Source organism: Quercus suber, unplaced genomic scaffold, assembly GCF_002906115.3.
Source record: "Quercus suber isolate HL8 unplaced genomic scaffold, Cork oak 2.0 scaffold_301, whole genome shotgun sequence".
Classification (NCBI taxonomy): domain Eukaryota; kingdom Viridiplantae; phylum Streptophyta; class Magnoliopsida; order Fagales; family Fagaceae; genus Quercus; species Quercus suber.
Genome location: NW_027069757.1, coordinates 177,259 through 203,017, shown reverse-complemented (window position 1 = coordinate 203,017; position 25,759 = coordinate 177,259).

Here is a 25,759-nt window from a genome sequence, read left to right as displayed (position 1 = left end):
GATGGAAATTTCCTTTCATTGATTTTGGGATGAGGAGAAGGTGAAGGACTGAGACTGCCTCTGAGAGCGGGTAACATGAATGAGAAAGAGACTTGGGTCTGATTTAGACATCATGTGATTGGCATGCTACATTGTTTCTTGGAATCTATATTATCATATATCCATTAAGCATATTTATGAATTTGGTTTCCATCTTTTTACTAATCCTTATGCACATTCATTTTTTTAATTTTCTTATTGCTCCCGTGTCTGTCTATAATGTGGGTGGCCTTCTCCCTCGTGCGTGGGTGTCAAATAATGTTGTACACAATTTTTGAAATAAATTTTCTCTGATAACTATGATATGGGCGTTTGCTGTTTCGAAGCATGTAATTACTTTAATGTGCATTAATATTTATGTGCTTTTCTTGTTTCATTGTAAGCAACATCTCCTTTTTCTTGTGCCCTTAGCTGCAGACGAACGGTAAGGTCCAATACGTTGATTCCGTAAACATTAGCTTCGATTCAGTTGATATCAACTTATTTGACTTTTTCCTGATTGTTTTTTGTTAAGATGACTGTACTATTTATAGTAGTAGTATCTAGATCATTTGATATCAACCAATTTGACTTTTACTAATTACTTTTTGCTAAGATGATTGTTTGATTTAGTTGAAGTATATCAAGGTGTTTTTCCTTCTTTTTCTTTTTTTTTTTTGGAAACAGAAGTATCAAGGTGTTAAGGGTGGTATCCATAAGTATAAGTTGAATTCTAAATGATATTAAGAGTCCGTTTGGATACCATTTATTTTGCTGAAAATACTGTAATAAAATAATTTTTAAATGTATAAATAATGTCGTAAGACTCATTTTTAATAAAAATTTTGTTGAAAAAAGAGGTTTGTGGGTCCCAAGAACAGTGTACGGGACCCACTGAATAGTGCATAATCACGTGAAAACTGACTTCTCAAAAAAAAAAAAAATACTAGAGACCAGAAACGTAATCCATACGGGTACTAAGTGTCATTTATACTTAATTGGTTTTGAAAAAATAGAGACATAGGATAAAGGAATAATTTGTGGATTTCTTTGTGTAATAACCGTACAATTAGGAGCCGTTAATATATGGGAAAGTGTTATAAGTAATAGGAAATAAGTAGAGTAACTTAGACCTGAGCTGAGCCCAATGGGCTAGGCTTGTAGGTGAATGTACAATATAAATTAATAGTGAGTAAATTAGATAGTTTTGAAAAAATTTAGGTTTTAACCCAAACATTAAGAGTGATTTTTGGATTTATTCCCAAAAAGAAAAAATAGAAATAAGGAAGTCGTTCAACAAGGTTATCTGTTTTTCTAAAGCACCAGGGCTATGGTGTCTTCTCAGGATTTTCCAAACTATACTTGTTTTCGAGAATGTTTAAATTAGGTTATGGAAAACTTACAATACGATGGATCCTAGTGCGTCATCTAAGTCATCTGTTACTCATAAATGACGCTCTCTTCTACAATGTCATTTGTTCTCATTCTCCGAATATGTAATAATGTTCTGCATGTTGAACAACTTCCTTATTTTGTACAAAGATTAAAAAAAAAAAAAAAAAAATCCCATGCTTGAATAACCAAAAATAAATTTTACCAAAAGAAACCAAAAACAAGCAGATCAATTAAACTTCAAATAAAAAAAATATTAGCACAACTAATGTGATAAATTTGATTTAAAGCTACGAGCCCAATTAAATACTATGAAGTTAGATGGAAAGATGAAACACATTGGTTGCAATCCACTAAAAAAGAATAATTATGAAAATACAACGAAAACATCCTTAGAAAGCATATTTTAATGAAAGATGGAATTGCATAACTTAGGAAATCGGGTGAGCAAACTTGATACTTCACATTGCTGGAAGGTGAGAGGAAAACCTCAGCTAATTCAAGTTTATCTGAAGTAAGACCCATGCAGTTGTGCTGTTCATCGTTTTATTGAGCAGCTTTAGTGCAAGCTGGACCCCTCTTCCCTTGTCATATCATCCATGTTGATGATGCCGAAAATCTCACCAATGAGTTGCACGATGCTTGTACGCTCAAAACAACACCTACCATCTGTTCCCTCATTGCCTGCATCTCGGCGGCAATATGTGGTGGAGTCACATCCATGAGGGATGGCATGCTCACATGCTGCCTCTCCGGCCTGCTTGGGGCGTGGCTGCCTTCAAGTCTCTCCTGGTTTCCCCTTGGAGCGCTAATTTCTTCCTGATCTTCTGGTTGGTCATTTGGTGCTGCCTCCTTCTGGCGCAGCTGTTCTTCCAAGTCGAGGTTCCGTTTGGTGAGACGTTCCACGGCGGCACCGAGAGTCTGAACTTGTCTCTCGAGGGCAGTCGTGGGTGGTTCCTCTCCTTGTGTGTCATTAGTAGTTGCCATTGAGCGAGTGAGTACCATGCAACCCTTTGGTCCGGGAAACGATAATGTGGCTTAATTACCTAAAAGCAGTTTGACCTTCTCCCCACAGACGGCGCCAACTGATGATGCCGAAAATCTCACCAGTGAGTTGCACGACGCTTGTACGCTCAAAACAACACCTGCACAACAAAAATGAAAAGACCTCACAGAGAGCACCGGTGTGGTGCCGGCCAAATACCCTCCGAATGTCAAGTTAGAACTTCTTTCAACTCTAGAGTGCTAGAGAGGGGTTAATTATGCGTACCTCGGCCTATGAGGGTATTGGGGTTTTTATAGTAGTAGAGGGTGGACCTCTCTTCCTTGGAGCAGAAGTCTTTTCCTTATAAGAATCCTTATGCGCGTAGATTGCGGAATCCTTTCCTTATAGGACTCTGATACTGGGCGTGGATCACAAGCAACTTCCCATGCGTGGTGGCCAAGTCTTAGCTTCAACAGAGTCGTCGGCCTTCAAACCGTCAGCCTTCTCTCTTCCCTTCAGCCAAGTTGGCGTCACCACGGAACTCTGAATAACCGTCGGTTAGAATCGGAGCCTTCAGCCCCAGTTTATCTGGGTCCTGTCAACATGATTGTCCGTTACCCGTGATTGACCCGTCAGCCCAAACTTCGGCTGACGGGTTAAGCCCATGACTTGCTATCATTTATTCTTCCATATCACATGTAATCCTTTTTAGAAGTAATAACCTTCTTTTCATCAACCAAGATAACCCCATCTTTTGATAATATCCCAATTGCACCACCTGCGTTTCCAATGGCCTCCATTGCATATTCAACTTGGAAGAGATGATCTTCAGGGGAGAATATTGTTGTTCGGCTGTCATATCCCCAAGACATTTTGAGTTATGACTTATGACTGGACTAAAAAAAACATCGTTACTTGAAAGAGAGTACTCCAAGTCAAGCACTTGAAACATATATTGAAGTACATAAAATAATTAGAACATATTATAAAGCATCAAAGGAGCATGAATCGAGCATAAATATATGGAACTTTGAAGAGACTTCGAAGCTATTCCCAGATGTATTGTTTAGAAACAACAGAAGATTTAGCTAATCTATAATTAAATAAAAAAGAAAATGTGTACACACACAGGAGCACGCAAATATACGTAAATATATACATTAGGTAAGAGTAGGCTACAAGATCGGGGTAGCCTTTCCACAACCAAATCTTTATTCTGCTTTCAAGGATTGAACCCAAGACCTCACCATTATTTTAGGAGAGAGATATATACCACTTGAGAACGATAGCCATTGGCACAATAATTTAAAGATAATAATAAGAGGCAATCAGTGCTCTAAGTTTGAGGATTTAACCACTATCCTGCATCATCATTCCAAAAGTCCTATAGATCGAGTTCTACTTTATCCTAAAATCTAAACAAGCACAATAGAGAAACTAGCTCAGTAATCTTGTAGCCAAATCTTCCATGCCAGCAAGGCAGTAAGACGAGTAAGTACCCCAAAAAAAATAAAATAAAATAAAATAGAAATATCCTCCAGGAAATGTAGCTAACTCTACACATCAATAATTTTTAAAAATACTAATGGCTTGTTTGGAAGTTTAGAGAGGGAGGAGAGTAGAGGAGAGTAGAGGGAAGGGGAGTAGTGGGGAGGAGAGTAGAGGAAAATGATTCACCTCCACCATATTTGGATGTTTTTAAAATTAGTAAGGGGGAAGGGAGTAATTAGTCCTTCCCCTTGTATAATTTTGTTAATATAATAAGGGTAAATTAGGTAATTTACTTGGTCAATAGTTTATATACTCTACTCCCCCTCCAAATCTCTCCAATTTGGGGGAATTAAAATTGGGGGGCTAGAGGGAGTCCAAACCCCTCCAAACTCCTCCAAACCCCTCCCCCTCATTCTTTAAAAAATTTCCAAACAAGATAATTGCATTACTCTCCCTCCCTCTACTCTACTCCCCCTCTTTTTTTAAACATCCAAACATGCCATAAGAGATGACCGTTAAACTTGAACTATAAAGCTCTCGGCTCATCTTCAAAATTTTTTTTAAAGGCTAAAATTGACTTCTTATTTTTTTAAGTGAAATCATGCTCTTAAATGTTATTTGAATGAACCGTATTTTAATTAGGGGGGCCAACATCCGTTGTTACACTTCCACGTACAAGGCTGAGTAGCAGGCAACCTTATTCGGCATTCGGTACTTTAAATGTTGGGCCTGAGTGGGTGTAAAGTACATAAAAGTCCATTTGTGCTATCCGGCCCATTGGGGAAAGTGAATCAAAGTTACCATAAAGCTACAAAATATGTTTTATATTTCTTTCTTTCTTTCTTTTCCCTATCTATGTTAAACTTTCTTTACATTAATTAGCTAAGTATGTTTGTTTAGCATTATTGGACTTTTTATTGTCTTACTGGACTTTATTTATTTAGGCATTCTGTTGGATATCTTACTAGAAGCTACATGGTATTGTCAGACACCACATTAGCATGTCACAATCAACATTAGCGTTGTTGGATGTCTTTCTTTACCATTGAGTGTTGTTGCTATATGCTTTATAATTCGATAAAGGAAAAGTTATTTCTTTCCTTGTATTATAACCTTCCTTTCCGACATCACCTCTATTTTATTTTGACTCAGTAATTATATTATTTATTTAATTAATTAAAGGGAAGAACAATGGTAGCGAAAGAGTCTAGGAAAAAAATGGTTTGAATTACATGATTAGTAATATATTGTAACTAGCTTAATATATATATATATATATATATATATACACACACAGTAATGTACTTGATACAATATTAATTATTGAGCTCTCTTTATGAAAGTTGAGCTCAACAATTTGTAGTTGTTAGGTTCTATATGTGTATAGATTTGTTGGCAAACACGCAAACATAAACTTGTCTATATGTAAATCATAAAGTCTATAGGTATAATTATACAATGCCCAAGGTGCTATTAGTCAGTGTGCAAGAATAGGAAAGCTAATGATTCAAGAATAGAAATTTCATCAATTTCGACTGATTGAAAGTTAAATTCGATCAATCGAAATTAATGCATATTTGTAGAATCAGAAATTTAGCCCATCGGCCCATTAGATGTTTAAGGTTTTAGACCTATTTCACTAAGTATATTCAAAGTCACTTCAAAAAATCAATGTACATACAATCTGAATTGGTAGATCTAAAGTTACTGTAAACTAGTCATCAAAGGTGTTGGATCTAAACCTTCAAGTGTGATCTTGGAATTGTGGATTGGAGGTTTACGTTTGGAACATATCTATATCAAAGAAGTTTGTGGGATTCAGAGCTAAGTTTGTTAACTTTAGTTAGATTTACTATGAATTGATATTCTGACTATAAATCTCCATCTGATAGTAGACTGCTCTTCTTGGGATTGGTCCCCCTAGGTTTTTCCTTTAGAACAAGTTGTTTCATAAAGTTTCCTGAGTCATCATATCTTGTGTCATTTACTTTTCCGTTAGGCCATGATACGTTTAATTTATTTAACGTAAGGCTTGTATAATTAATCTCATTAATAGCTTGGCCTTAAAATTAGTTAAATACTATTTGTTCAGGGGTTTAAATCTAACAGTAGTATATAAATTTATGAATTCAACAGTCAAACTAATACATACAAGACATGTCATAAGGAATATTGAGTTTACTTTTATAGAGGAAATAAATCAAAAGATACGGTTGTTAATGATTTATTAATTTGGCATGTATTTCAAAAGATACACAAAGAAATAAAAATCATTTATATTAGGAGAAATAATTCGCCAATTTAAAATGAAAATAATTTAAATGGTTTCAAAATTTTATAAATATGAAAATAATCGCATATAAAAGATGGAAGATGTCGTCTTCCTTAACTTTTTTCCTAAGATGGCATTTTTCTTTGTTCAATAGACTGAAATGCCAAAGTATAAATTGGATAGGTTCAATAGTTACAATAATGAAAAAGCAGAATTCAAATTTTGGTTCTACTTATAAAAGAGAGCAAGAAATCCCAATAAGCTACAAAGCTCTTAGCATAGGAAGGCATTTTAAGAATTAAGTAGCTAGGTAAGTAATTTTGTAGTATTCCATTTTGTGCTTCACCATTGTAGTATGTCAAGTGTTTGATTCTTTATTTTTCCATTTTAAACTTGGCCACTTTTTATAAATGGGAAAAAAACATATAACAAATTATGATTGGTAAAATATAAAGTGAAACATTTAGAATAGGACATGAAGTGCATGAGAAAATCCAACTGGCTCTTCATGATTAGGCATGATCGTTACGTGCCTAAAATCTCACTCATAATGTTGAGAATCCAAAATCTGGTTCATGAAGGATGTAGTTTGTTCCTCATCATGGGTAATTACGGCTATAACGGCTATAATAAAGAAAATGGCTAAAATCATAAAGATATGAGAGAGAGAGAGAGAGAGAGAGAGGACTGTACCTATATATTGGAAAATCCAAACCAAAAGCATGTATGAGAAAAATACCTTTAAAAGAAAAATATTATTCTCATGTAAAACACTTCGGTTACAAACTTTGAAATCAAAGGCTCCCCTACCAGGCTCATCGGATGGTTCTTTCAATCTTTTCTTTCCTCTTCCCAGATGTTTGGGTTGGATTAATTGTATAAAATTGTTATTGGGCTATATGGAGTCTAGTTTGTGTTCGATTCGCTTTGTGAGACTCAGCCAATTTAGAAGCATTAGGATTTAAAATTGGATATTTTCTAAGACTTAGTTCCTGGAGTGGACATTTGAGCCAACAGGTAGACATCCAAATTGGTTCTGTTTTTGGACCCATCTTTTGCTTGTTTTTAGGATTTATATTTGCCGCTTCAGAATTGAGGTTATAATTAGGGTTTGACGTATTAAAATCCTTATACTATATCACCTCAGAATTTTTCCTTGACGTAATGAAATTTTTTGAACTCCGTGGTTGTAGGGCACATTGTCAAACCAAGTAAAATCTTGAATTGTGTGATTGTTTCTTTGTGTAATTTTTCTCTAATTTTTCATCTCACTTGTTCTAAGAATTAAGTTAAATTCCTAACAATTCTTGCACCAATAAATCATATGATAATTATTCATTAATTTATAATATTTTTAAAAAATAAAAAATAAAATAAAATAAAATAAAACTTATCGAACTAGTTGAGAAACTTAACTCAAGGTAGACTAATTACTTCAAGTATAAAATCTGTAACAAACTCAAGCACTTCTTTTTTTCCCTTTTTCTTTTTTTTTTTCTTTTTTTATTTTTTTCGATCGATTGATAATCTCACTCAAGCACTACAGTACATACATAATAGAACTGTAAATTATTAACCAAAGAAAGTTCATGAAGATAAATGAAATACATATAATTTGGTATCGGTTACAACGTAACTTTCTTGGCAAAGTGGCATGTATTGGTTTTAATTGGAGGAAAAACCTGATCTCACAAAAAACTAATGTGTAATAATTTTCTGACCAATATTATTTTGCAAGATGTTCAGTCATTTCTAGACTTTTAGGCTCTAAATTGAAAGAAACAACTAATCAACCTAAGCAACTAGATAAGGATAAACACTGTTCTTATTAACTCCTATTCAAAGACTTCCTAACTACCAAGAATAATTCCCCACATTATTCAAAGATTCAAAATAAATAACAGATAAGATATAAACTGAATGCTCCCACAGTAAACTGTAGCAGCAACTTCATTGTGGACGTAACAGTATCACTGCACTTGGTGTATCATCTATGTTAAAGCATGGATTTCCGTTCTTTCAAGAATTTCTATTTATTTTAGTATAAAAGTCTACCTTTTTTTTATTTTAAACAACTACTTTTTAAAAACACCCGCATTAGATTAATTATTATACACTCTATATCATTAAAATATCAAAATTTTTTATTTATTTTTAATTGTTTCTCTTTCTTCACACACAACTACTATCCACTCCCTTTCTTCACTCTCATGATATGTAAAGAAAAAATAAAAAATTAAATACAAAATGAATAGTGTTAGTTTACATTTACATGTTTGCTGTAACAATTTTGCAAATTTACACATCTTTGGCTTGATTGATGTTGATGATTTTGGAGCCTAAATGTGTAAAATTAAGCACTTTTTCTATTTTGCATTGATTGATGCAAATGATCTTAGAGTATTGCTATAAATCAATGCAAAATAGAAAAATGTATCAACTTTATATATCCAACTCCCAAAATCACTCACATCCGTCAAGCTAAAAATGTGTAAATTTGTAAAGTTGCTACAGTAAATGCATAAATTTACACTAACACTATTCACTTTGTGTATAGTTTTTTTTTTTTTTTTCTTTTTTTTTTTTTATTTTTTACGTATCTCAATACTTAAGAAAGTGAATGGATGGTGGCTATTGTGTTTGAAGAAACAGAAACAATTAAAAAAAATCAAGAAAAATTGATATTTGTTATGTTATATATTGACCCCGATTAATTAATTAAATTATCCAAGCTGATTAATTAGGTCAAATTATATACAATATCATGGAGGTACCAACAAATCAAAATTCTAATCTAGATTGCAGTGAAAAATGAATTTGACATAGTGATTTGTTGACTAATGGGAAAAATCTTCACAAGACAAAAACCTCACTGGGTAATTTTCAGGTCACTTCTTCCAAGAATCCACTAATCAAAATCAAGTGATTACAAGTTGAAACTTCTTGTTGATAATTCTTCAATTACACAAATCTCCAATGCGTGACTAACTCCCAACAACTTGAAACTTCTTGTTGGATACAAAGTTCTTCACCATACACTTGTAAAAGAGAAAGTAACTTGGTCACAAAACCCTAAGGCGCATAAGAGCACAATAGCGTCACAAGAAGTTTATAGATTCTTTGGGTATAATGACGACTATAAAATAATGTTTTTATATCATCTAGTAGGTTAAAGAACGAAAACCTTGAAAAGACACGCCATCATAAGCCAAAAATCAAATTTGAAAATTCTAGATTTATGAAACTCGATAGATCGAGAAGTATTGAGATTCATTTATTCTCAATAGATACATGTATCGAGCCAGGTGTCAAGACAACAATTTTCAACATTTTAAAACTTGTTTCTTTGTGCGGTCTTTATGTCTTCAATACTACCACTTGTAAAGTCTTTCCAACATATTTCATGATATTCTTTTTTGAACTGAATTTCATGATATTTTTGAATCCACTTAAAACTACCAAAATACAAGTAAAATACATTTTTGACAAATGATGTACTAATTACATAAAAAAATGACTCTAAGAGCATCCGTAGCAGATGTTGCAAAAATTATGTCATTTTACCACACCAAAAGCCTACTTTATTATTTTACCACATCATTTTACAATATCTCATTTATCAGATGTTCTATATTTTTACCACTTCATTTAAATATTATTTTTTAATTCTTATTTTATTCTTTCGTTATTATTTGTTCCTAACGGTAATATTTGTTCCTAAAGAATCATATTTTCAAATTTTCTTATTCTAATGATAACATTTTCTAACAACCCCCTTAATTCGACGGTCATATTTTTTTTAAAAAAATGATATTTTCTTAAACATTTTTTTTAAAATAAAAAAAACTTAGAACTTGTCACCTTCAAAAAAATATATATATATATGAGAAGAAGGCACATCCAAATATCAATATCATCCGAATATCAATATCAATATCATTGTAAAACATCAAAAGATAAGCAATTCATCATTGCCGTATCAATATCAATAGCTAAATCCAAATCTTTGTTTATAAAGTACTAATTGCAATTACACACCCAAATCCCTAAAAATCAAAACAAAACAAGAAAAGTTTTTGTGTCAATACAAGAAGGGAATTACAGCTTTTCTTCCCTTGGGATAATCCTCCTCAAAATAGTTTGGACAACTCACAAGCTCAAACAAACCTCCTCTTGCTTGAGCCCAAATACATACAAAAATCAAAGATGCATTGTTTTGCTTATGGTGTGGCTAAATATGCCATTCTTAAAAGGAAGAGGCCCAGGCCAAAAGATGTGGCTCAAACAGGAAGATTTATTGAAATCTGCAAGTAAAGAAGTAGAAGACTCTTCGAATTCAAGTTTAGCTATCTTTAAAAAAATCTGTAACAAACTCAAGCACTTCTTTTTTTCCCTTTTTCTTTTCTTTTTTTCTCTTTTTTATTTTTTTCGATCGATTGATAATCTCACTCAAGCACTACAGTACATACATAATAGAACTGCAAAATTATTAACCAAAGAAAGTTCATGAAGATAAATGAAATACACATAATTTGGTATCGGTTACAACGTAACTTTCTTGGCAAAGTAGCATGTATTGGTTTTAATTGGAGGAAAAACCTGATCTCACAAAAAACTAATGTGTAATAATTTTCTGACCAATATTATTTTGCAAGATGTTCAGTCATTTCTAGACTTGTAGGCTCTAAATTGAAAGAAACAACTAATCAACCTAAGCAACTAGATAAGGATAAACACTGTTCTTATTAACTCCTATTCAAAGACTTCCTAACTACCAAGAATAATTCCCCACATTATTCAAAGATTCAAAATAAATAACAGATAAGATATAAACTGAATGCTCCCACAGTAAACTGTAGCAGCAACTTCATTGTGGACGTAACAGTATCACTGCACTTGGTGTATCATCTATGTTAAAGCATGGATTTCCGTTCTTTCAAGAATTTCTATTTATTTTAGTATAAAAGTCTACCTTTTTTTTATTTTAAACAACTACTTTTTAAAAACACCCGCATTAGATTAATTATTATACACTCTATATCATTAAAATATCAAAATTTTTTATTTATTTTTAATTGTTTCTCTTTCTTCACACACAACTACTATCCACTCCCTTTCTTCACTCTCAAGATATGTAAAGAAAAAATAAAAAACTAAATACAAAATGAATAGTGTTAGTTTACATTTACATGTTTGCTGTAACAATTTTGCAAATTTACACATCTTTGGCTTGATTGATGTTGATGATTTTGGAGCCTAAATGTGTAAAATTAAGCACTTTTTCTATTTTGCATTGATTGATGCAAATGATCTTAGAGTATTGCTATAAATCAATGCAAAATAGAAAAATGTATCAACTTTATATATCCAACCCCCAAAATCACTCACATCCGTCAAGCTAAAAATGTGTAAATTTGTAAAGTTGCTACAGTAAATGCATAAATTTACACTAACACTATTCACTTTGCGTATAGTTTTTTTTTTTTTTCTTTACATATCTCAATACTTAAGAAAGTGAATAGATGGTGGTTATTGTGTTTGAAGAAACAGAAACAATTAAAAAAAAATCAAGAAAAATTGATATTTGTTATGTTATAGATTGACCCTGGTTAATTAATTAAATTATCCAAGCTGATTAATTAGGTCAAATTATATGCAATATCATGGAGGTACCAACAAATCAAAATTCCAATCTAGATTGCAGTGAAAAATGAATTTGACATAGTGATTTGTTGACTAATGGGAAAAATCTTCACAAGACAAAAACCTCACTGGGTAATTTTCAGGTCACTTCTTCCAAGAATCCACTAATTAAAATCAAGTGATTACAAGTTGAAACTTCTTGTTGATAATTCTTCAATTACACAAATCTCCAATGCGTGACTAACTCCCAACAACTTGAAACTTCTTGTTGGATTCAAAGTTCTTCACCACACACTTGTAAAAGAGAAAGTAACTTGGTCACAAAACCCTAAGGCGCATAAGAGCACAATAGCATCACAAGAAGTTTATAGATTCTTTGGGTATAATGACGACTATAAAATAATGTTTTTATATCATCTAGTAGGTTAAAGAACGAAACCCTTGAAAAGACACGCCATCATAAGCCAAAAATCAAATTTGAAAATTCTAGATCTATGAAACTCGATAGATCAAGAAGTATTGAGATTCATTTATTCTCAATAGATACATGTATCGAGCCAGGTGTCAAGACAACAATTTTCAACATTTTAAAACTTGTTTCTTTGTGCAGTCTTTATGTCTTCAATACTACCACTTGTAAAGTCTTTCCAACATATTTCATGATATTCTTTTTTGAACTGAATTTCATGATATTTTTGAATCCACTTAAAACTACCAAAATACAAGAAAAATACGTTTTTGACAAATTATGTACTAATTACATAAAAATATGACTCTAAGAGCATCCGTAGCAGATGTTGCAAAAATTATGTCATTTTACCACACCAAAAGCCTACTTTATTATTTTATCACATCATTTTACAATATCTCATTTATCAGATGTTCTATATTTTTACCACTTCATTTAAATATTATTTTTTAATTCTTATTTTATTCTTTCTTTATTATTTGTTCCTAACAGTAATATTTGTTCCTAAAGAATCATATTTTCAAATTTTCTTATTCTAATGATAACATTTTCTAACAACCCCCTTAATTCAACGGTCATATTTTTTAAAAAAAATGATATTTTCTTAAACATTTTTTTTTAAATAAAAAAACTTAGAACTTGTCACCTTCAAATATATATATATATATATATATATGAGAAGAAGGCACATCCAAATATCAATATCATCCGAATATCAATATCAATATCATTGTAAAACATCAAAAGATAAGTAATTCATCATTGCCGTATCAATATCAATAGCTAAATCCAAATCTTTGTTTATAAAGTACTAATTGCAATTACACATCCAAATCCCTAAAAATCAAAACAAAACAAGAAAAGTTTTTGTGTTAATACAAGAAGGGAATTACAGCTTTTCTTCCCTTGGGATAATCCTCCTCAAAATAGTTTGGACAACTCACAAGCTCAAACAAACCTCCTCTTGGTTGAGTCCAAATACATACAAAAATCAAAGATGCATTGTTTTGCTTATGGTGTGGCTAAATATGCCATTCTTAAAAGGAAGAGGCCCAGGCCAAAAGATGTGGCTCAAACAGGAAGATTTATTGAAATCTGCAAGTAAAGAAGTAGAAGACTCTTCGAATTCAAGTTTAGCTATCTTTAAAATGGACAAAAAACTTGATTTTCTCCATTGTGTTTACTTTTCAACACCAATCAAGGAACTTTTGAACTCACAAGAAGCCTCAAAAAGAAACATAGATCACACACACACACATACACTCCAATCATTCAAGCACCCTAGAACTGTAATATATGCATAGCTACTCTCATTGTCTCATATTAGTTGTCCATATTTTGATTGAGAAGAACCTTCATTGACCCAACTTTTATATGTACCATACCATCACAATACTATGTACCATAAAATTGAGTTCATCAATTCATAAATCCAAAAACCCAAAAAAAAAAAAAAAAAAAAAGCTAACAATTTATAAATAAAGCAAACAAAAAAAAAAAAAAAAAAAAAAAAAAAAGCTAACAATTTATAAATAAAGCAAACAAACAAACAAAAAAAATAGGGAAATTAAGTCATAATTAAGGGTGTCAATTTGGGTTAGCATGTCGGGTTCGTGTCATGTCGAGGTAGGGGTATTCGACTAAATGGCTCAACGCTAACCCGACTTATTTAATAATCGTGTCATGATCCTTTAACTCTAACTTGACCTGTTAATAAGGCGGGTTGACCTGATCCAACCCATTTGACACTCTTAATAAACGAGTCTTGTTGGGTTGACACGAATGTAACATAACCCATTTTAACTTGCATAATATTAAATATAACATCCATCTAGAAATAATTTTTTTTACATCTCAAAAAGCAGTGCACACAGTTCAAGTCTTCAACCCACATTCAAAATAATATAATTCAACAAAAATATAACATTCATCTAGAAATAAATTTTTTACACTCCAAAGAAGTGCATACACTTCAACCCAAATTTAAAATAACAAAGTTTAACAAAAATAAAATAAAATAGTTCAACAAAAATATAATATCTTTGGAACTCGCCAAATGCTAAGTATCAATATTGAAAGAATTTGAGCAAATAGTAGACTAATCCTGACTATGACCACGATTATCATCCATAAATTCTTTGTTAATGTCCAAATTCATAACATCTTCCACAAACTCATCCAATTTCATCTGTGCAAGTTCTATGCCAATATATATATATATATATATTAGTAGTTCTAGGGTCTGTAAAGTTTCAATTTCCAATTATATCAATTGTAAATTTTTGTAATTACTCACTTTTCTTTTTAAATTTAAAATATATGTTGGATATGAAAGATATTTGACAAATCTAAAATAAAATAAATATTTATTTGTTATACAAGTTAAACAGGTTGTGTTTAGTGGGTCATTTCGAGTTGACACAAATAAATTGGCATGTCAAACGTGTCTATTGCAAGTTACGCGAGTTGACCCGTTTATGACACGTTTCTTATCGTGTCACTTTTGGGTCAACCCGTTTATGACTTAAACCCATTAAGGCCCAACCCTAACGTGAAAAAACTCATGTCGGGTTCGTATTGTGTTCGCGGGTTGGGTTGAACATTGACACCCTTAGTCATAATAACCTAAAAACCTAATTGGCAGACGGATAACCAAACAAATCACAAAATCATTCAAAACCCACAATTTTTTTAGATTCATTCAAACAAAAGCCCAGCAAATCTAGAGCAAAAATAGAAGCATGCATCAGTTTTTCAAATTGAGACTTGGAACTTGCGGCTGTTCATTTCACTCTCATTTGAAGACTCTCTCTCTCTCTCTCTCTCTCTCTCACACACACACACACACACACACACACACACACACACACACACACACCCCAAATGAAAATCCACACTAATGTTTTATTTTGATTTTGATTTTGGGGGCGCATTCACTCAAACACTATTAACACACAGCACACAACACATGTGAACTACGAAGATAGACACTGAACTATCACAGAGAAGACGGAGAACTTACTTGTACGCAATAGATATAGAACGGCGAATCGGCAATACCGAGATTGAATAGCAAATTGGCAATGGTAGAGAGAATTTCGGCGACTCTAAGAACAACGAATCGGCGACTCTGAGATAGAACAGAGAGGAAATCGGCGACTCTGAGATTCTTGAATCGGCAACTCAAAGAAAAATGAAACAGCGAATTGGCAGCGTCAGAGACTTGAACAGAGAGGATAGAGCGAACAAAAGGGGAAAGGGAAGAAGAAAGAGTATGGGAGAGTGGAGATGGAGGCGGTGAGAGCTGAAGGAGAAGATGAAATATATATGAGAGAGAATGAGGAATAAAAAAGAATAAACTCATTTGTCACCGGTTCCGTGCCAAATATTTAGCATTTGGCACATATGGCACAGCTAATAAAAATACTCTTACAATATTATAATATAATATAGTGTAAAATAAATAATTTGATATTAGATATTTTGAAAAATAAATATGTAAAATAAAATAAAAAATAAATTTTTATAACTAAAATATATAAAAAAATTTGCACAATATGTAAAACCTTGTAAAAACCAATAAAATGCATAAATATGTTAAAAGCCATCTGACTAAAAAGTCACTTGGGCAACCATGATTACGTTGATGTTTGATATATAAGACGACAGGAATGAGGGGTGCTCTTTTACGCAAACTTTTAAATGATGTGCATCTTTCCTTGTCGACACGTGATCAGCACCAACTTCATCGATCTGGAACGAAAAAGAAGCCCTTTAGGAAGAAACTAGGGGCGACCTCAATACCACCTGCGTAAATTATTTCTACTATTGCATATGAGACATGATTCAGCATTTGCGTGCAAATGATTCAGCGTTGCTTTGCGTGCAATAGACTCAGCGTTGCTTTTTTTATTGTTGGTTGAGTCTTACAATACTGTTTACGATTTAACGAAAAACACAAAAATATGCATATATTTATATATTTTTTAGTTTTATAATATCATTTAGGCGTAAATGCACTTTTAGTTCCTATATTTTGACGTTTTTTCATTTTAGTCCCTACATTTTATTTTTTCCACTTTTAGTCCCTAAAACCAATTTACGCGTTCCATTTTAGTCATTTCCGTCAGTCAACCGGCGGAAATAACTGAGGTGGCAGCCGAAGCAATTAAAATATTATAAAAATGCCACATCACCCATGACACGTCAGCATATAAATTTAAAAAATTAATTTATTAATTTTAACAAAATTAAAAAACATAAAAACAAAATTTAAAACATAAAAATGTATTAGAAAATCAAACCAAGAACACAAATTCAAAATAAAACCCATTGAATCAAATTAAACCCAAGAACTCAGCCCCGCAACCCAGAAAATCAAAAACAATAAAGAGAGAGAGAATCAAAGAAATTTTCTTCTCGGGAAACAAACAATTCAAAATCAGCTAAAAAATCACCCTTAAACACAAATTCAGAAGAGAAATTCCAAACAAATTTCTTCTCGGGAAAAAAACAGTTCAAAATCAGCTAAAAAAAATCACTCTCAAAACAAATTTAGGAGAGAGAGAAATTCCAAATAATTTTCCGTTTCCTTTCCTTTTTTTCCTTCGTTTTCCTCCACTTTCTCAACAACCAAACACCACGAAACCAGTTCAAACTCAGATAAAAAACACATTCTTTTAAACAATAAAACAAAAACCCAAAGCATATATAATCAACTCTCTCTCATGGATCTGTTGGCTGGGTTTCATCAACTCTCTCTCTCTCTCTCTAAAAACTCAAACCTTTCTCATCAAATCAGGGCTCTCTCTGCCGATCTCTCTCGACGGTGGCGACGCTGTGCTGGTGGCATGAGGGTTGTGGGCTGTGGGGTAGGTTGTGGGTTTTGTGGCATGGGTTTTTGCTGGGTTGTAGGGTGGTTCGATGGTTGTGGTGTGGTGGTGGAGTGGTCACGGGCCATGGTAACATATGGGTTGTGGGTTGTGGGCTAGGGATCGGCGTTGACAGCATGCGGTGTGCGGCTGGGAACAGCAGCCCCTCTCTCTTCTTTCACTCTCCGATTCTCTTTCTTCTTTATTTCTCTAACTCTGATTCTGTCTCTCAGATTGGGTTTTGGTTTTGGTTTGATTTTTTGTTATGGGTATTGGTGCATTTGCAGATTCATGGTGGTGGCGGCGGTGGGGGTTGCTATGGTGGTGGTGGGGATGGGTTCATTGTGGGTTTACGGAGGTGGCCACGGATTTGGGTGGCGATTGGTCAAAGTTTGGGTTGGATTTAATTGATGTATGAGTCAAATTTAGTGGGTCTGTGGGTGTTTTGGTGGTAGTAAGGATTTTCAGTGGTGGTGGTTTGTTGGTTTGGTGGTTGGTGGTGATAGAATTGGTGTTTTTGGTGTTTGTGGCTGAGTGAGAGAAGAAGGTAGTTGATTTTCTGGGTTGCGGGGCTGAGTTCTTGGGTTTAATTTGATTCAATGGGTTAATTTTGAATTTGTGTTCTTGGTTTGATTTTCTAATACATTTTTATGTTTTAAATTTTGTTTTTATGTTTTTTAATTTTGTTAAAATTAATAAATTAATTTTTTAAATTTATATGCTGACATGTCATGGGTGATGTGACATTTTTATAATATTTTAATTGTTTTGGCTGCCACCTCAGCTATTTCCATCGGTTGACTGACGGAAAGGACTAAAATGGAACGCGTAAATTGGTTTTAGGGACTAAAAGTGGAAAAAATAAAATGTATGGACTAAAATAGAAAAACGTCAAAATGTAGGAACTAAAAGTGTATTTACGCCTATCATTTATCCTTTTAAAAGTTATTTTATTATAATATTTTTTTAATAAATATTTAATTTTTAACAAATGATCGGCATTTAAACCGGCTCTATTAATGTTTCAAGGTGATGTGATTGACACTGATTTATGCAAAAGAGGCATGCAAGGTGACAAAATTTGATGTACTTCACAGTGTAGTACTACATGCTTTTTTTAGGACGAGTTAAGAAATCACGGTAGACAGTATTGTCGGTTACCAATCAAATATGCACGGAATGCATTCCATATCTAAGCTACAATTTTCAGGATTGTCTTTTCATTACTCTACTGTCATGCACCGATAAGTAATAATAAAAAAATAATTCTCATAAGTTTTTCACTTAAAAAAAAGGGTCTTTTACTATAAAAAAAAATAATAATAATAGAAGGGGGTCTTGGTAATGAGTGCTTTCCAGCACCCGCTAAGTAGGAATTTAATAATAATTTTTTTACACATGAAGCAATTTTTATTGAATTTTACTAATGTGAGCATATATTAATTTTTATTTTTAAATTTTTTTTTTGAGAATTAAAAAAGTATTGATAATTTTTTTAATTTTTGAAAAAAATTTTTAAAAGTGAAAGGTTCATGTGTGTCCGGACCCATTTTTATTAAGGAAAGAGAAGGAAAGAAACGGAAAAAAAATGGTGCCACCTAGATCTGTAGCCGTGAAGAAGAAGGAAAAAAAAAAATCAAAAGAAAAGGGTAAACAATGAAGCCATACGATGGGAAAGAAATCACTAGGAGAAAGTGCCAAAAAAGATGGAGATGGTAAAAATTGTTGAGAGGATATTTAAGTAAAATAATGCAACATTTGAAGTCTCATATGCTGCCTCACATGTGTTGACGTTTTTCTCCATTTTCCCATTAAATTAGGGTTATTTCAGTAATAGCATGCAGACTAAACAAGTACCAATGCATACTTTTCGGGTGTTGTATAGGAGTCCAAATCTTCTGTTCCACTTTTCCTGTTCCACTCTATACTCCACCAATAAATACTTACCACATGTTCACCTAATTAATTAAATATTATCATTATTGACTTATTAATCCTACAGTTATTAATTAATAGTATCATGTGGCAAGTATTTATTGGTGGAGTATAGAGTGGAGCAAGAAAAGTGAGACAGAAGATTTGGACTCGTTGTATAGCACCCGCTAACAAAATCCTTGAAAAAAAAAAGCGACAATTATCATCTCCCCCAAGGCCCCTAATAAGAACTGCATTAAAAAAAGAAAAAAGAAATAACAAACCAAAACACAGGAAAGGGGAAATTCACCATCTCTCTCCTAAGGGCAAAAAACGAAAATTAAGGACAAAGGAGATGGGAATTTACCCTTTGTGGTTAGACAAAAAGAGTCCTTTTTGACAATATTATGGACACCAATTTTTTTATTTATTTCATTATTCTCTATTGTTGAAAGAAGAGTAATCACGTTCATTTCATGCATATATTAATTTTCATTTTTTAAATTTTTTTTTTGAGAATTAAAAAAGTATTGATAATTTTTTTAATTTTTGAAAAAAATTTTTAAAAGTGAAAGGTTCATGTGTGTCCGGACCCATTTTTATTAAGGAAAGAGAAGGAAAGAAACGGAAAAAAAATGGTGCCACCTAGATCTGTAGCCGTGAAGAAGAAGGAAAAAAAAAAATCAAAAGAAAAGGGTAAACAATGAAGCCATACGATGGGAAAGAAATCACTAGGAGAAAGTGCCAAAAAAGATGGAGATGGTAAAAATTGTTGAGAGGATATTTAAGTAAAATAATGCAACATTTGAAGTCTCATATGCTGCCTCACATGTGTTGACGTTTTTCTCCATTTTCCCATTAAATTAGGGTTATTTCAGTAATAGCATGCAGACTAAACAAGTACCAATGCATACTTTTCGGGTGTTGCATAGCACCCGCTAACAAAATCCTTGAAAAAAAAAAGCGACAATTATCATCTCCCCCAAGGCCCCTAATAAGAACTGCATTAAAAAAAGAAAAAAGAAATAACAAACCAAAACACAGGAAAGGGGAAATTCACCATCTCTCTCCTAAGGGCAAAAAACGAAAATTAAGGACAAAGGAGATGGGAATTTACCCTTTGTGGTTAGACAAAAAGAGTCCTTTTTGACAATATTATGGACACCAATTTTTTTATTTATTTCATTATTCTCTATTGTTGAAAGAAGAGTAATCACGTTCATTTCATCGCATTGCCTTCTGTAAACACAATAATATCCTGAAATATTTTCTGCCTTAACCCAATTCAGTTTAGGCCTTGTCATTTATATAGAGTTGTGCAGGTACAAGTATTCAAATACAAAAGAGTTTGAATTACAAATAACTTTATCCTATTCTATCTTATCACAATCTAGAGTTGTTACAAGTTGTAATTCATATTTGATTTATCACAGCTGCTGAAGTACAACACAATATCACAGCTGGATTAGTTTTGGTTCTTATCTGTAACACTCCCCCGCAAGCTCAACTGTGCTGGAAGGACATTGAGGTTGGTCCAAATGTGAGCAAATCTAGAGGAAGAAAGTGGTTTAGTAAACACGTCGGCTAGTTGATCTCTGCTGGATAGAAATCGAACAACAAGAGAACCATCAGTAACCATGTTTCTGACAAAGTGAAAATCTATTTCAACATGCTTGGTATGAGCATAGAAAAATTGGATTGGAAGACAAAAAAGTGGCGCAAATGTTGTCACACCATAAAACAGGAGAACAGGACACAGGGGCGCTAAGCTCATATAGAAGGGCACGCAGCCATTTAGCCTCTGTAGCTGCATTTACAAGAGCTTTATACTCTGCTTCGGTACTTGAGCGAGCCACAATTTTTTGCTTTTTACAACCCCAGGAGATGAGATTATTACCTAGAAAAACCCCCAGTAGAATGTCAATTATTATGACATCCAACTCAATCAGCATCAAAATAACCTTTACAAGTTGGTTTTTGATGATGCCGAAAATATCAACAGTGAGTTTGCACAATGCTCGTACCCTCGAAAACGACACCTGCACAGAGAAAAGAGGACCTAACAGAGAACCGGTGTGGTGCCGGCCAAATACCCTCCGAAGGTCAAGTTAGAAAATATGCTCACAACTCTAGAGTGCTGAGAGGATTAATTATGCGTACCTTGGCTTGTGAGGGTATTGGGCTTTATAGTGGCTTGAGGTTGCATCCCTTCCTTGGCGCGGAAGTCTTTTCCTTATAGGACTCTTCTTGTAGAATCCTAAACGTGATGAATAAGTCTCCTCCTTACGCGGAAGATTTTACCAAGTTAACAAGATTTCCAGAGCCCTACTAGCGCAAGGACTCTATTTGGGCTCTTATGAGAATGAGTCAAAATATCCCTCATTAGGGGCTCAGCAGGCCCATGGATAACTAGCCCACCATTCTTCACCCCGCCCATATTCGGCCCGTTCACATCAGGTCCGTCCACAGAAGGCCGTGCAAATGATGGATCGCNCACGCAGCCATTTAGCCTCCGTAGCTGTATTAACAAGAGCTTTATACTCTGCTTCGGTACTTGACGAGCACAATTTTTTGCTTTTTACAACCCCAGGAGATGAGATTATTACCTAGAAAAACCCCCAGTAGAATGTCAATTATTATGACATCCAACTCAATCAGCATCAAAATAACCATTTACAAGTTTTTTCATTCCTAAATTTTAAAAGGAGTTTTTTTTTTTTTTTTTTTTTCAATAGTTTAAGAATGAAAATAGTTTAGAGATTATTATTATTTATATTTTTAATTTAAAAAAAAAAAAAAAAAAAAATTGAAGGATAGAATGTGTAATATTTTCAATAGTTGGGGACAAAAAGCGAACCTTTAAAGATTTAGGAACGAAAAAAAGAATTTATGCAAACTTTAGGGAGAAAAAAAATATTTTAACCTATATAGGAAAATTTATACTTGTGCAGTACTATCTAAAATCAAACTCATTTGACCATCATGATAATCACTTTACAAGTTTAAGTCTTTGTAGGTGGAGGATAAGGGTTGAAGTTCAAATCTTCTAGAAGAAGTTTCGCACACATATTCACTTATATTAGAATATAGTAAATTTCTATCTTAGATTATTAAAAAAAAAAAAATCGAACTCATAGTAAGCTATTCCATAATTAAAAGAGATGAAAAAAAAAAAAGCTTTAACTCATGTTAATCACCTCTCTACTCAATAATTAGCGTAGATAGGTGATTGTCAAACAGTTATGAAGGCTTTAACGGACCCAATACAACCTTTTGCAACCTATGGCTTGCTAATTTGGGATGCACAAACTTTGTCAAACCGGTTAAGTGGGGTTAGGTTCCAATATGTAGGTAGAGAAAATAACAAAGTTGCTCACAACCTTGCTAGATATACACGCCATATCACATGTTATTATGTATGGATGGAGGATGTTTCATCTCATTATTTGAATGTTTACGAAGTAGACATGCCTTAAGGAATAAAATTCAAGTCTTCTTTCTATAAATAAATAAATAAATAAATAAATAAAAACCGTAGGACCGATAAGTGCATCAGTCAAATGTACTTAAAATGGAGTTACATCAAAATCAAATTGTTAGTGTGATGGTTAGAAGTGGGTTTTTTTGAATGCATGAAAACGAGTGATGAGTAATTATTGGTAAATGAAAAAATGATATTAATGTTGGACATAGATAAAAACCAATAAGAGGTTGGCTACATCAATATTTTGTAAAAATATTGTAAAATAGTTTGTGACTGTAGCATTACTCTTAATGACTGTAGATATTCTAGATATTTTCCATTTTTGTGTTGATAGCATAAATTTGCTATAGAAATTTTAATTTTTTTAGGGAAGTTATTTCTGGTAAACCTATGAAGTGTTTAATTTATCTTGGTGATTTCTACCCTTACGGGGTTACTATACACACCATTAGGACCAACTAATACGTAATGCTGACAGAGAATACTTTGTAAGGGCATATTTTGTATTCAGTTATATATTCTTTAATGGAGTGATTATCCATGTATAATAACTATCATCTTATTTGGTTGCATTTTTATTATAGAAAATTATTATTCCATAGTAATAGATATTCTTTAAATTGAGAAATAGTTATTCCTCTCTATAATTTTCAGATACAACAATAATTATTTCTTAATACATGTAACACATTTTATACTTAATATATTGCCAATATATATATATATACACACACGCAATAGTCACTAATTTGTGAGATGCACGAGAATAGCTACTAGATGCATCTCTAGTTTAGTTTGTGTTGTAAATATGGGTATATACAAGATAAGTTGTAATATATATATATATATATATATTAAAAACCTTTTATATTGGATATATATTAAAAGTGCCTATTGAATGAAAATATGCCTTTTAACCGAAAATTTGTCTATTGAATGAAAATGTGCCTATTGAAGGGTCATAATTCCTTGGGTATAAATATTGGTTCATATTCATTTAGTAACTTCTTCTCAACTTCTTCTCTTTTATCTTTCTTAGAAACACAAGAAACTTGTAGACCTTACCGATAATTTTCTTCTTAGTAATAGTTTTTTGTTTTAATATATATATCTGATGTGAAACAGTGAGTAAATATTGAAACTTACCGACAAAATGAAAAGGCACAATTAATTGTTCGGTGTTTTTAAATGTATACGTGACATAAAATTATATAGTCACATGGCTTAATAAGGAGCTGTCAACAAATGTTTTGCTTCTATATTATATATAGATATAAGTGTGGATTTTCATTAGTTAAAAAATAAAAAAATAAAAAAAATTCATAAATGTACATTTCTTAAACAAATTATATGGATTTTTTTTTTTTAACTTATCAGTTTAGATACAACATTTATAACATAGTTTTTTTTTTCTATGTAACAACTTTTTTTGTTGTTGCCAACTTTCAACAAATGAAAAAAATAATTTTAACAAATAATTCATTTTTATTAATGTACAACTATGCCCTTTTTTTTTGCCAACTTTCAACAAATAAATAAATAGTTTTCATAAAATGTAAATCCAATTTTGTCAATTTTCAACAAATAAGGAAATAATTTAAATAAAGTGTTAACCCAAGCATATAGCAAGTTGATATTCTTCTAAATTAAACAACCCTACTCCAACTTATAAATTGAAGACATTTTAGTTAAGTACATTGAGAAACTTCTAAAAAAAAAAAGTACATTGCGGAAAAATATATGGGTGAACTTCTATTAATACTAGTGTATAGCCCCATGCATATGTATGAGTATAATTAAAAATAATTACAATTATATGGTTTATATTATACCTCTTTTTGAGAGATGTTCAAATTATACATGGTATTGGCTTATATTTTCTTTAAACCATAAATTTTAAAAATATGTGATGATTTCTCATTATATATAATTTAGAATTTAATTGGATTTAGACTTTTCAGTTTTTGCATCCAATAATTCACTTGCCACAAAAATTTAAAAAAATTAGATGGACATGTAATGTAAAATTGGACTCCAATTGAAATCCAATTTAAAATATAATTGAATTTGGACTCTATGATGTTATTGACAAACTATGATATTATTCATTGAAATTGACATCATTGCAACAATTAGTACGGATTCAACCATAAAGAATTTCTAAGATTTTAAAAAATGCTGATAGATTTCAAAAATGCGATTGGATTTCTAATGGTGGTGGTTAGGTGATGGTGTGTTGCCATTTTGGTGGTAGTGGTGGTGGTGGATTTCTAGTGGTGCTGGGTTACAATTTTGGATTTTACAATGGTGGTGGTGGGTTCTCAATTTTTTTTTGCCAACTTTCAACAAATAAATAAATAGTTTTCATAAAATGTAAATCCAATTTTGTCAATTTTCAACAAATAAGGAAATAATTTAAATAAAGTGTTAACCCAAGCATATAGCAAGTTGATATTCTTCTAAATTAAACAACCCTACTCCAACTTATAAATTGAAGACATTTTAGTTAAGTACATTGAGAAACTTCTAAAAAAAAAAGTACATTGTGGAAAAATATATGGGTGAACTTCTATTAATACTAGTGTATAGCCCCATGCATATGCACGAGTATAATTAAAAATAATTACAATTATATGGTTTATATTATACCTCTTTCTGAGAGATGTTCAAATTATACATGGTATTGGCTTATATTTTCTTTAAACCATAAATTTTAAAAATATGTGATGATTTCTCATTATATATAATTTAGAATTTAATTGGATTTAGACTTTTCAGTTTTTGCATCCAATAATTCACTTGCCACAAAAATTAAAAAAAATTAGATGGACATGTTATGTAAAATTGGACTCCAATTGAAATCCAATTTAGAATATAATTGAATTTGGACTCTATGATGTTATTGACAAACTATGATATTATTCATTGAAATTGACATCATTGCAACAATTAGTACGGATTCAACCATAAAGAATTTCTAAGATTTTAAAAAACGCTGATAGATTTTAAAAATGCAATTGGATTTCTAATGGTGGTGGTTAGGTGATGGTGTGTTGCCATTTTGGTGGTAGTGGTGGTGGTGGATTTCTAGTGGTGCTGGGTTACAATTTTGGATTTTACAATGGTGGTGGTGGGTTCTCAACAGTTGTGGGTTGTGGGTTTAAGGTGGTGGTGGAGGGTGTGGATGTGTTGTGGAATGTGGTGGAGGGTGTGGATGTGT